This window comes from Thunnus thynnus, chromosome 7 (genome assembly GCF_963924715.1).
Source record: "Thunnus thynnus chromosome 7, fThuThy2.1, whole genome shotgun sequence".
NCBI classification, from domain to species: Eukaryota; Metazoa; Chordata; class Actinopteri; order Scombriformes; family Scombridae; genus Thunnus; species Thunnus thynnus.
Genome location: NC_089523.1, coordinates 8964985 through 8977647, shown reverse-complemented (window position 1 = coordinate 8977647; position 12663 = coordinate 8964985).

Below are 12663 nucleotides of genomic sequence, written 5' to 3'. Positions count from 1 at the left end.
TCCATCCCTCCTATAATGCATGTGTTCACAGGAGCTGTTATCATGTGAAAGCCGCATTGCAGGTTTAAAAAAAAAAAAAAAAAAAAAAAAAGCTGGGGATATATTTGTTTGAAAGCAGGTGACAGAACATTGTTTACTGGTGTGATAAAGCATTTGCTGTCTGTCCAGTCTGATGACTAATGAAGTTTAAGGTGACTATAGAGTGACTTTTTATTGAGTGTGTTATCTCTCTGTGGGTTCTGGCTCAGTTCAGTAAAACTAAACCATTCACCCTCTAGCAAGATCATATAAATCCTCTGACAGACTGTTAAGTAGCATTCACTCTTAGTTATTTAGAAGATAAATATCTGTACTATAAGTTCCTGCTTTTTAAGTTTTATGTGGACTGTATATGATGTGCAGAGTTCATTACTGTGCCAATAAAAATCTAGGGTTTAAGTTTGCATTATGCAGGGATCAGGTCTCGGCCTCGGTCACTGAGGCTTGTCTGTAGCTGTGATCTGGTTCACTGTAGGATTCATTTCTGAGGGCTAAACAGTAACTGAACTTTCAGAAATGAACTTTCTCTCTACCTATCTGTTATTTGTTCCCAGCCCTGCTATGTTTTCACCACACAGGGGGAGACAGAGACAAGCAGAGCCCCTCTTGTTTTCTCCAGACTTCACTATTCATCTCCATCTGTGCATGTCTGAACACACAAACCACACATTCACACTTTCTTCCAAGAATTGGAAGAAAGTGGATTGCATTGGCAATGTTAGTATGAGAGTACAGCTTCTCCCACTCTACCCGAGGAGAAGAGACTCTCTCTGTCTTGCTGTGTCTGATACGTGCTCCATCTCCATTCTCAGCTCTGAGTCTTGGCTCATATCTCAGATCAGACTCAGAGGAAGTGCTTACTGTATGATTTGGATGGACACTAATCAATCATCGACTAATATCTTTTACAGTATAAATGAAAAGATTTGTATAATCTGCTGCCAGCATGAACACATTACTATATGATCATGCTGTTTAAGTGCGTAACATCAGGATTATTGTGTGATGTTGAAAATGACGGCACCATAAATCATTAATGTCAAATTCTATATAATATTTTTCAAAACAGTGTTTAAAATATATTTTATTTCCACCCAGACAGTTTTGTGATGCCAGGCCTTTTTAAAATATTCATTAGACTGCAGTACCAACAGAAACTGATGTCTCCAAGAGTTCAAAGCAGGGTCATGCTAATTTGAACAAATATGCTCTGCCTGCATAATAGAACAGACTTCATTAAACAGCAGGGTCACTAAAACTCAAATCTTGCCACGGCCTTGTCAGGCTTATAATGAAAACAGGGCTTTGGATATTTGACATTAACATTATGTTAAAATGAAATGTCTGACTGTTTCAAACAGTGTCACACTTTAATCAGCCCTTGGAAAGAGTTGAATCACTGAGCAGCATCACATTTTCTCCAAAAATATTTATCCAATGCAAATTAGTTATATGTTAACATAATACTTAGGAAACATCCTGTGGAGTGTCTTGTGTCTTGGATTGAAAAACCCAACAACAACAACAGAAAATAATAATACTAATACTTATTATTATTATTATATATTAGTCTGAAAAAATGTGGCATCATCGGCATACTGCAGCTCATTTCACAGCTCATTTCATTCAGTACTCCCCGTGGTTCCTGGAAACTAAAAGTCATCACATTAGATGAGGTGCTGCATCCCTTCCCTGACTGGTAGATAGAAAGCAGCAGCCCTCATCCAAAGCAGAAGAACTCCACCTCATGCTTTTTCCTCAATTAGGTCCCTTTGTGGAGGTAGCGTGGTGCCATAAATGACATCTGGTATAGTGTCCAGTGTCATCAAGTCCAACCAGCAGGCACCATCATTCAACCGCCCTTCCCTTCCTAAATTCATCCTGCTTCTTGCCCACCCATGTTCCCCAAGCAGACTCAGTGATGCCTCCAGCCACCAAAATCCCACCCTGTCTCACTGTTTCGCCAGTTTAATTTTGCAGATGAACTTTATAACCATATTACTCAGGCAGGAGGTCTTAGCACAGACACAGTTAAATATACACACAGAACTAAACCAATTGTGCATATGCTGCAAGATGGTTAATTTAAAAAATGAATGCACACAAAAGACACAAATTCACTGAAATGCAGGCAAAGCAGGGACTCATAAAAAACAAATGCATTGCTAGAAGATTTGTTTACTGTTAAAGTCCTCATCTCTGGTTGTGTACTCCTTTAAGATCATTTTCCTCCATCTGAGCATTCTCACTCTCAACTTGTTGCTTGCTTCTTTCAAACACTGTTTCTGTAGAGTATCTATTCTAAACTCAGATAATATGATTCCTATTCAGAGCAGCTGAATTGATAATCCCATAAGACTACAGGAGAGTGAAGCTGTGCCTCTTCAGCGGGGCATCATCCTCGCTCCCTGCAGGGTTATCTAAGTCTCGGGAGACAACTGATGAGCTCCAGCTGTACAACTCTTGACTTCACATTGAACTGAGAGATGCTCACTCTTCCCTCAACATTTTTCAAGACTTACATGACTTAACAAGAGCTGCAGAGGAAAAACTGTTTGAATGGAAAGTTTGTCAGCTCTGTTCAGCTGAGAAATCCCTTAACAAAAATCTTCATTTGTGGACTCATGCCAACATTTCACAGAAAAGACTAAAGTAAATATACATATGCTGTGATTTTATTTTCAATATAGTGTACAGTATATCTGACAGTAAGTTGAATTGGACTTAGCTGTTCCCTAGTAATGAAATTGCACTGGAAATGTCTATAAATTATTTGCAGTTGCTGTGATTTAATCTGCTAGTTTGTAGGAAGCTACATTGAACTCCAGGTTAATAGAAGTGACTTCAACGTGTCTTCCAATCTTCAGCCTCTGATCTCACCTGGCCTACTTCCTTTCCACCTCCCAGTCCTCTGAGCATCAACTGTGATTCTCATTTTGGTCCGGGAGGTGGTCTTATAGCTGAGTGTGTTTATAACAGCGTGTGGGATATTGCTTTTCAGTGTGTCTGTATGTGTAGATCTTACCAGCAGTAATATCATCGCTGTGAATTGCTGGTGTCTCATATTTAGAATCAGCTCCTCCTCACCTGAAAAGGCCTTATGTTTTTATTTTTGTGATTCAAAAGTGAACAGAAGATTATTGTGATGCTTCCACTCAGGTGGAAAACTGAACTGACCTCTGCTGCTCTTTCAAATGTATTGGTTATAAAGGCCTCTTAAGTTACATATATCCTGTGAAGAATAATATTCCTGTCATTTAATAAGAATGTAAACTGCTGCCCCACATTTTATACCACTTTTGTACCCGGAAAGCAGGAGTCTGGTGTCCAAATGAAGTAAGCACTTTATGCTTTGCTTCTTATTTAGCCTCCTGCACAGCCCTGCACCCACTGAAACTCTCTGGTATTAATATAAATGATAAGGTGAGATCTTGTCTCATCCATATGTCAGTCTTTGCACACACTGCTACCATTTAAAGGATTATTGTATGCCCAGATTCATGGATGTTACCTCTTTTAAACACCTTCCTGCTAAATGTCAACTCATCCTACCTCACAGACAGATATCAATCTCAACTCAGCCACATTACATTTCTTTTTTTAAGTTTCTTTAGACAAGCAGCATCAAATCTGAGAGATGTGGTGTAGTACCTGCTGCAGGGGGTGAGACTGATAAGAACCAATGAAATGAGCCTTTAAAGAGAGAAGAATACAGGTGGAGTTTGAGTCACATCTCAAAGGGCAGTGTAGGAAGACAGCAACAATACCACCACTGTCCCTTTCCTAGAAAGGTCTGCTCATATGAGAAACCTTACACACACACATACACATACACATACAGTGCACCTAGTTTATTATTATTATTATTTCAGGATTTTTATGCCTTTGTTGAAGCAAAGGTAGGCAGGAAACAAGAGGATGGAGAGATAGGACATGCAACAGATGAATGCTGCCGGAAACAATAAGAGCGAAATGTAGAAAAAGAAGAGACAAATGAGAGGAAATTAAGAGTCAGAGACTAATTAGCTCAATGACAATGATGCTGTTTACCTAGGACACAGTGTTGTATCATATTGTTAGAGCAGTATGGTGCTCAGCATGTTATGATATTATGAAGTTACAATGTTTTCGCTTGAGCAGCATGCAACCAGAAGTATGAGTTGTCCACTCTGTCCGAACTGGCCTCCAACACAGAGGGATAATTGCTTGTGGTTTCATGTCTACCAGAAGAAGAAATTCAGAGAGATGATCATTTAGTGTATTTGAAAGAGCCTGTGGTTTGGCTGCAGCTCATGTGATTGCTGCTTTGTATGGAGATATCATCACAAATTAGTTAACAGCCACATCGGTGTGTTATAACACCAGTGGAAGCCATTCGAAAAGTCCCTAAACGAGCACACGTTGTCTTACTTGATATACATCCTCATTAATTTCCAAGATGCAAAAGTAAATTTGTTCCTTCATGTGTCTAATAGCAAATCTATGTTTGACATCATCATAGAGAGCAGATATGGAACTGTTGTGGTGGAGAAGAAGAAGAAGGGTCACTTCAGGTCTCCGTCACAGTTCACCTGATTTAACAGCTCCCTCTTCACTTTCACCTCTCAGCTGGAATAGTTTCCATTTGTCAGCTGGAGAAAGCATTGTAGTGGATTAGGCTGGGTGGTGCAGAAGGGTGGGTTACTTTGACAGACCACCTCAGTAAAGACTGAGTTGTTTATAGCAAAGCAGATATAGCTGGACATGTTGTAATTCTTGTTCTAATCATCAGTCGGTTAGTTTTACATACTGTGAATGCCTTATGAATCACAGTTTTCCTTCCCTACAAAGAAAATGTTTTGGTTCAAGTTTGTATTGTTGATATCATCAAACTAATTACATGTAGTCAGTGTGTTACAGTAACTAGATTTTATTTTCTTCAGTGCCAGTGAACCAAAACATCATTTTCCATCTTCTGTCTGAGAGATGACATGATGAAATAATCTAGATGGACAGTGACCCTGAATATCTCTCAATCCAAATAGAAACTCTCAGTAAATCAACACAGATCTATTCAGTGCAGATCACCATTAAAAATGAAGCCCACATTGTGAGATGTGAGCTCCATAGCCTCGGTTTGTTGATAAAGTGACTCATGATTCATTTCTTTGTGGAGTATAATAGATTAAATATTCAAGCAGTGAAACATATAATCACTGTGGTTTATGAGAGGGCTGTTTGTGCAGATAGTGCGTATTGATATCTTAAATCACTGGGTTGTTAACAATCACTTTGTAGAGAGAAAACGTTTTGTGAGGTGTGATATGATGAGCATTCAACAGTATTATTTTATCACTATTAGAGGATAACTGTCACTCTCTTCCTCTTTTACAGTCTCTTCCAGACAGCTCAATAATAACACTGATTGTCTCTTAAATAAAGCGAACAGTTGGGAAAACATATATGTTAAGAGTATATTTTCAGGCAGGGGATTGCAGGGCTTTACAGCAGAAATTCATGATAATCTGTAGATGACTATGTTTTGTCTGGCTCAGTTGTGTGAGTTTTCCTTTTTCTGAAAGCCTCTCCAACTTGTTGTAAAAGTCATAGCTGTCTGTTATTTGGGAAACGATATTTTTATTTTGTGTGGCCGAAATTGATGTAAGACGTAATACTATTTCATTAGTTTTAAAAATGATATTTAACAATGTAGAGAAGGGAGGAGTCAGTCTGAAAAATAAAGAAGAGGAGGAAGACTCTTCAAGCGCAGCTGATGGATTCAGTTCATTCTTCCTGCTCTCTTTTATGTCCTGTTACACAGCAAAAGAGCCATTCAGCTAAACAACTGTCATGTAGCTATTGTCTTTATGGGCAATGAAAATGAAAAAAAAAACAAAAAAACAATGAATCATGATGAGAGGAATCCAGGTTAACAGCTTTTACTGCAGTCCTGCAGTGACAGACTACACAACACTAAGTGGAGTAACTGAACTCTTAGAATGGTTTGAGCCAGCAGTTGACCAATTTAGCCTTGGGGAGCTGAACCTACTGTAATTCTGTTGGTGCACTTTAAACCTAATGACAGTAACACATTTAGCAATTTGATGTGTCAGTATTGGACTTTTCAAATATTTGTTTGCAAATGAGCTTAAATATTTATGTATCTGTATTTGATGTGGGAACATCAAATAACAGCAAAATGCATAAAATATTTAATTTCCTCATCCTCCTTTTTCTCCTACTTTTATCATATTCAGTGTATTGTTGGCTTTGATCTCAAACTCAGCAGATATTTTTGAAAATAAAGGTGAGGACAGTGATAAGCAAAGATTGAAGTGACTATACATGCATTGATGATATCTTCACACTGAAGAGGTCTCTATTCCTGAAGAAGTTTCTTCCTGCAGCAGTTTCATTATCAGTTAGTATGAGGAGAGTACCACTGCTTGGCGTTTGATCTTGGTTTCTCATCTTCCTCCTCCTGCTGGCTTGTCTGCATATCAAAGCCCCCGGCTAGAGCCCTGCCTGCTCTCCCAGACCTTATATACGCTGCCATTGATCCGTATATTAAAGAGGATTGTAGACTTTCAATAAAGATCATGTTTAAGTTGTGTGAAAATTCCCTTTGAATCCATTTTAGTTTTCAAGCTTGTTATACACACACACACACACACACACACACACACACACACACATATATATATATATATATATATATATATATATGAATTTGTTTAAACCTGCATTAGCGTCAGCTTTTAGCCTCTTATAGCTTGTTGTTTTGGTTTTCCAGCTGCACAGCTGAGTGTAGCAACCTGCACTGCCAGAGTAAACTGGTGGGAAGCAAAATTAGGCAGGTCAGGTAATCACAGACCTAGAAAAAACATTTAGAATAAATTAAAGTTTTCAAAGCAAAAAAAAATAATAATAATAATAAAAATGTCCCCAGGCAGATTATAATAGAGCACTGACCTTATGAATATGACAGAATATAAGTGTTGCACATGCTCAGCTTCACCAACACAACAAAGTAGGGCGAGACTGAAATTTGTGCACCCAGTGGTGATGGATGAGCTGACCTTTCACACTTCAAACAAAATGCTTGCAGTTTGCTATCATCTGAGAAGGTGAGGACAAACTGTGACTTGGTCCTCTGCTTTGCTGATGTGTAAAGTTGGTCAATACATATTGACAATCAGACATAGGAAGCACTACACAACATACATGTAAATTGGTGAAAACTTTGAATTTCCTGAAGTAAAGTTGTGAGTTAGTCATACAGAAAATGAAAAATCACTTACATCTGAGAGCGTGAGAGACAAATCTGACCTGAGATTGCAATCATGCACCTCTCCCCTCTCTCTTCCCTGCCACTCTATACTGCCAACTGTCTAATGAAAGCAAAAAATGCCAGAAAATAGATCAAAGTAGAACTTGAATAGGAATTAGATATCACTTTGAAGTTATATTTAACAAATATGATGCTTCTTTTTCTCTGCATCTCTTATGCAGTGTAAATTACTGAGTCTGTTTTAACACCATTTTGACACTGGTTTTGCCCAACTCTCTCTCTCACACACACATACAAACACACACACGCACAGTCACAAGCACACACAGGGAATAACAAGGTCTCTTTGACATCAAGCAGCAAATTACATTAATTAAATGGCTTTCAACTTTAACAAAAGAAAACAAAATCTTCTCTTAGCACTTATAACTACAAGACAGGGTGAAAACACAATCCGTTTGAGCTCACCATTTATTTAATTAACCTTCATCATGAGTATCATAAGCATTGTGCTTTGACTCTGAGAGAGAAACTTTCATATTTCATTTAGTGTCTGCTCTTCAGTAAACAGTGCCATGCTGGTCAGGAACAAACACTCAGAAAATGTGGTTTACGAGCCTTCAAATCCTCAATATCACCTCTCAGGTACTTAATTATACTTCACATTTAATATATATGTCACCCTCCAGAGGATTTAGTTTATACTAATTAACATTATAACATTAACCAACAAACTTAAAACTTAAGCAATTACACTGTTCCTAATTTATCTTTTAAAGGAGGTCTCTTTCTCACAATGTCTGTTAAGTCTTTATGAAAAATGTCAGTATTATTAGGTTGTTTTTTATTACAGTAACAAACATTTCACCAGCGCAATGAAATTTTGGCAGAGTCTCTCAGACTGTAGTGTGTGATGGTTCTCAAGTCCTACTGGCTGCTTGTCAATTGGCATTCAGCACAGTGAACACAGCATCTAACCTCTAACTGGAACCTTTCAAAACAAAGAGTAACTCAACCCTGGCACCATTTCATCCAGACACAAGACCTCTTTGAGTGAAAAGAGAAAGAGAGAGAGAGAGAGAGAAAGAACAGACTTGAGGAAACTAAGAGGTCCATGGCCCCTTTGTGCTATGAATCCTGCCATTTCAAACTTTTGGAGATTCTTTCTCACAGAAGTGACCCATTTATTCACCCCCTGCTTCCCTTTAGGGGCAAAGAATTTAGCATCTGTTAAGTTTTCTGGTAAACTTTCATGTTCTGTGAGACCCAGATAAGGACCATATTCAATCAAAACTTTTCATTTCTCTTCACCTTCCCACATCTTCTTCCACTACATTTCACCCTGCACCACTGTGACAGCACTGTCCTAAAGAAAAGCCTTTTTTTACTGCAACCTAATGCCTCACTGTGGTCTCCTACATGATTCTAAACCATACGCCTCCCTCACTTCTTCGCAGCACCCTTATTTCCATCTAATCTGATTATAATCTAATTTCCACAGCCTTTTTTCCAGTTTCCAGCTTCTCCCTCCTTCATTAAAATCCTATTTTGCAAGGAAAAAAGGAAGTTAAAGCACAAAATTAAGCAGTAATTGTTGTAAAAATGAACCCTCCACAACAAAAGTGAGCGAGAGAGAGAACTTGCCAAATGTGTCGATCTTGGTGAATATCAATAACTCTCAATAACTCTAATTCCTCAGTGAACGCTGGCATTGAATCAGCTGTCAAAGCCAAATGGATGTCTGTGCAGGCACATATGCAACAGAAAACAGTGCAAAGGTGTAAAACTTTGCAAATCAAGTTTTAGACTCCTGACAGTTGATTTCTTTTTCTTTTTTTTTTCTTGAATTGTTCTCCTTTGACAGGCTAACTAATAACACCGTGTTAGCTGACACACGTTAAGACAGTTTATTGAAAAATATTTGGATGAATAGTTCACATTTTCTCAACCAAATTAACACGTGTGTGTGTTCTTTAGCCTGATAGAGAAGGGGAAAAAAGAACATAGTCTGTGAAATTAATACTTTGTCTTTTTCTCTGTAAAATGGGCTCAGTAAATGTCTAGAACTGCTACAGTAAATTGTCATGATCATTTCAGATAATTCAAGTTCACCAATTTTCTATCTCTGTCAGAGTCATTATAGTTGAGTTCTTATTTTTCCCTAACACTGCTCATTTCTTTTATATAAACTGTCAAGAGGGAATGGGCCTTTTATATACAGACAAATAAAACATGATTGCATTTTCAAATGTAATTTCTGTTTCACTGCCTTTGCAGTAAGTGTTGATGGGATTATAGTTGAACTGAATTGCAAACACATGGCCCCATATTATGAGATGATTGAATGTTGAATAAATACGAAGCAGGTTCTTTTAAAGATTTAAGCAGTAGCCACATGTATATCTGGTGTAGATTGATATGAGCTGTGCTGCGGAAGGTCTATTCTGCTCTGTGACTGCTGTGTGTAGAACAATTTGAATGGAGTGGACAGATCTCAGTGTTGATGCAGTTCATTCATTTGAATGTTAGACTGCAGGAAACAAAGAATACATTCTTTTGATATAAAGTACCTTGACATTGCTATTCTGCCACAAAAGCTCACAAGTAGTTTCACTTAGAACCATGTCCATAGGAGCCATTTTTGTATTGGTTAAAAGGGTAGAACAGAACAGAAGAGCTGGTTGTTAGCCTATCTTTCTCCTTTGTTCCTAAAACATCTTAGCCTCACATTTATATTTACCAAACACTGCCCTCACATTTCAGTGAATCATTTTGTACAGTGGTTTGGCAGTCTCCACATCACGTCTAGCTGTGCTTCGTATCTCTAGTGGTCATGCCGAGCAGGTGAATATCAGTAGTGTCTGAGCACTGATTACTGTTAGGTTTTCTTTTCCTGTCAAACTGAGTCCCTCCTGCTGTAAGTGGTAATAATTTCTAGCTTCCTCGGTAGTTCTGTTTGTTGTCAGCAGGGCAGATCTGCTGAACTAAGTGTGAACAGGGCAGAGTATGCTGCAATGGCATCCTGCTGAGACAGTTTAACAGTGCTGCATGAATACAGGATGAATGAAGTGATGACAGAGCTACAGGGACTGGGCAGGACAGTGAAGTCAGTCAAGGCTGTATAATACATGCAATGATCCTATAGGAGATGAATTTGATTATTTAAAATTATAATGTGAGAAAATTACATGGAAGTGGCCAAACAATGTAATGTCAATACAGCAGGCTGTAAAATGAAACGCTGCTGACAGCATCATGCCAAAGGTGGATGTGCATTTCCAAGAATAGAGTCCATTATTCTTCTCATATTACTCATCATGACCGAGGACACGCTGCACTGGGGAAACAAGTACAAGAAAAAAGAAGGAAGAAGAAATAAAAATGTCCTTGTTCATTGTATCATCTAAAACTTTATTGTTGTTTAAAAAGATTTCCTTCAAAAAGTTCACAATCGGAGAACTGTCTGTCTATTTACAAAAATGACCTGTCTCCCCTCTTCTCTTCTCTCCAATCTGATTGGATCTGATTTGGTTCGATCCCTCACCGAATGACAGAGAAACAGAGTTACAGACGTCAGGCTCCACCGATGTAATGGCCTCATCATGTCTTCTCAACAGCCACTACATCAGTACAGACATTGTATGAGAAACAATATCCTCTGCATCAGGAAAGAAGATCACTGTCTACACTGATCAGAGCTGTTGGATGACTTGAATGTTGGAGGATGAGCACTGAAATAACTGATATAGTGACAGCATTGGTATTACTCTGAGAGTCAATCATACACTGTTTGCTCTCATCTCATTCTTTAAATGGTTTAGTCCCCCACTGACAGAAAACCTACTCTATTTTGACTGATATTAACAAGGGATCAGATCAAAACTCAGAGCAGAGGACATTATACAAACAATATCTTCACTCCATCCTTTCTCTCTGTTCAGACAGAAGTGCGTAACAAACAAACACAACTGAGGCAGGTTTGATGGCCAGGATGATGTTTGGTAGAGGATTTTGTCGGCTGTTAAATCGGATTAACAGTTGAAGTGTGAAAGTGTTTATCTTTCTTCCTGTTGATAGTGTAGATATGGTTTCTTTATAATCATATTTAGATTTAGACTTCCTGCCCTGACTCAGCTCTGCAATGTTTATATCCAGAAATATTTTGTGTCTTTGCAGGAGCCCTGCCATCATGTCACAGCCAACAGAAATGTGTGTGTGTGTGGTTGTGTGTGTATGTTTGCTTGTAGTGTCAGCTCAGCAAAAATCAAGAAGGCCTCAGGGAATCATTTTGTTATTCTTTTTTTTAAATAATATCATCTAACAGCCTATAAAACACTGCTCATATATTGGCTTTTAGATTCATTATTTTACAAACCTTGATAAAGTCAGTATTGATTTGATCAGTTTTCCTGGAACATCTAGTTCTAGTCTGATATCAATTATTTCATTCATTTTGTTAATAAGCTGCAGTTTGTGCTGTCCTGCATCACTGGTGCTATTTTTCAGATGTATGTGTTAAGCCACCCAACAAGCAAATCTTAAGATTTTAAATGTATGGACATATAAGTAATATTAAATCATTTATAAATATGAACAGTGCTTGTCCTTCAGGGCTGTGCAGAGGCTGAACTGGGCTGCATCTCTTGGGTACTGCAGACCTTCTGTCTGCTGATGGAGCGTCTTTGCATTCCTGTCAGCCCATCATAAGCCCTTCTGAAAATGAGCTGCTTCATCACTCAGCCTGCTGACTCCATCCAAATGCCAAGTTACTGCACAATTCAGTGCCATTGATTCACAGCAATGGAATCCATGAAGTTATGCACATCATATTGTATGAATACATGCACTACACACAGAATCTATCACTCACCATGGAGCAAAGGATAAAACGAGTAAAGGTATATCCTTCAGTAAAGACTTGTTTCTTTAACTCATATTCTATCTGTTGACACGTTTCAAAGACATTTTAACTATTCATTCTGAGTTACTGTCGGTTTGTAGAGATCTTCCTTTATTCTCTCCCTCTTTATTCTCTTCCTCTGCCTCTAATGTCCCAAATACACATTTCACATTTCTATCCATCAATGCTGTTACTTTTGGATTTTGCTCTTTCATATATATCAGATGGAGAAAGACCCTTCGTGTCTCCAGCTAGCCTCACACCTACACCCATTAACAATACACATAGAAGTATGTGAAGAAAAATACGAAAAGAAGTACATTTCAGCAGTGGGTTCTTCTGCTCTCTCTCTGTTTCACACTGCCTATTACAAGTTTCCAAAGAGTTCTGTCCATCAGTTCTGAATCATTTGTGGCTTTTAATGGATACTATACTCCTTCCCCTTTCTCCCGCC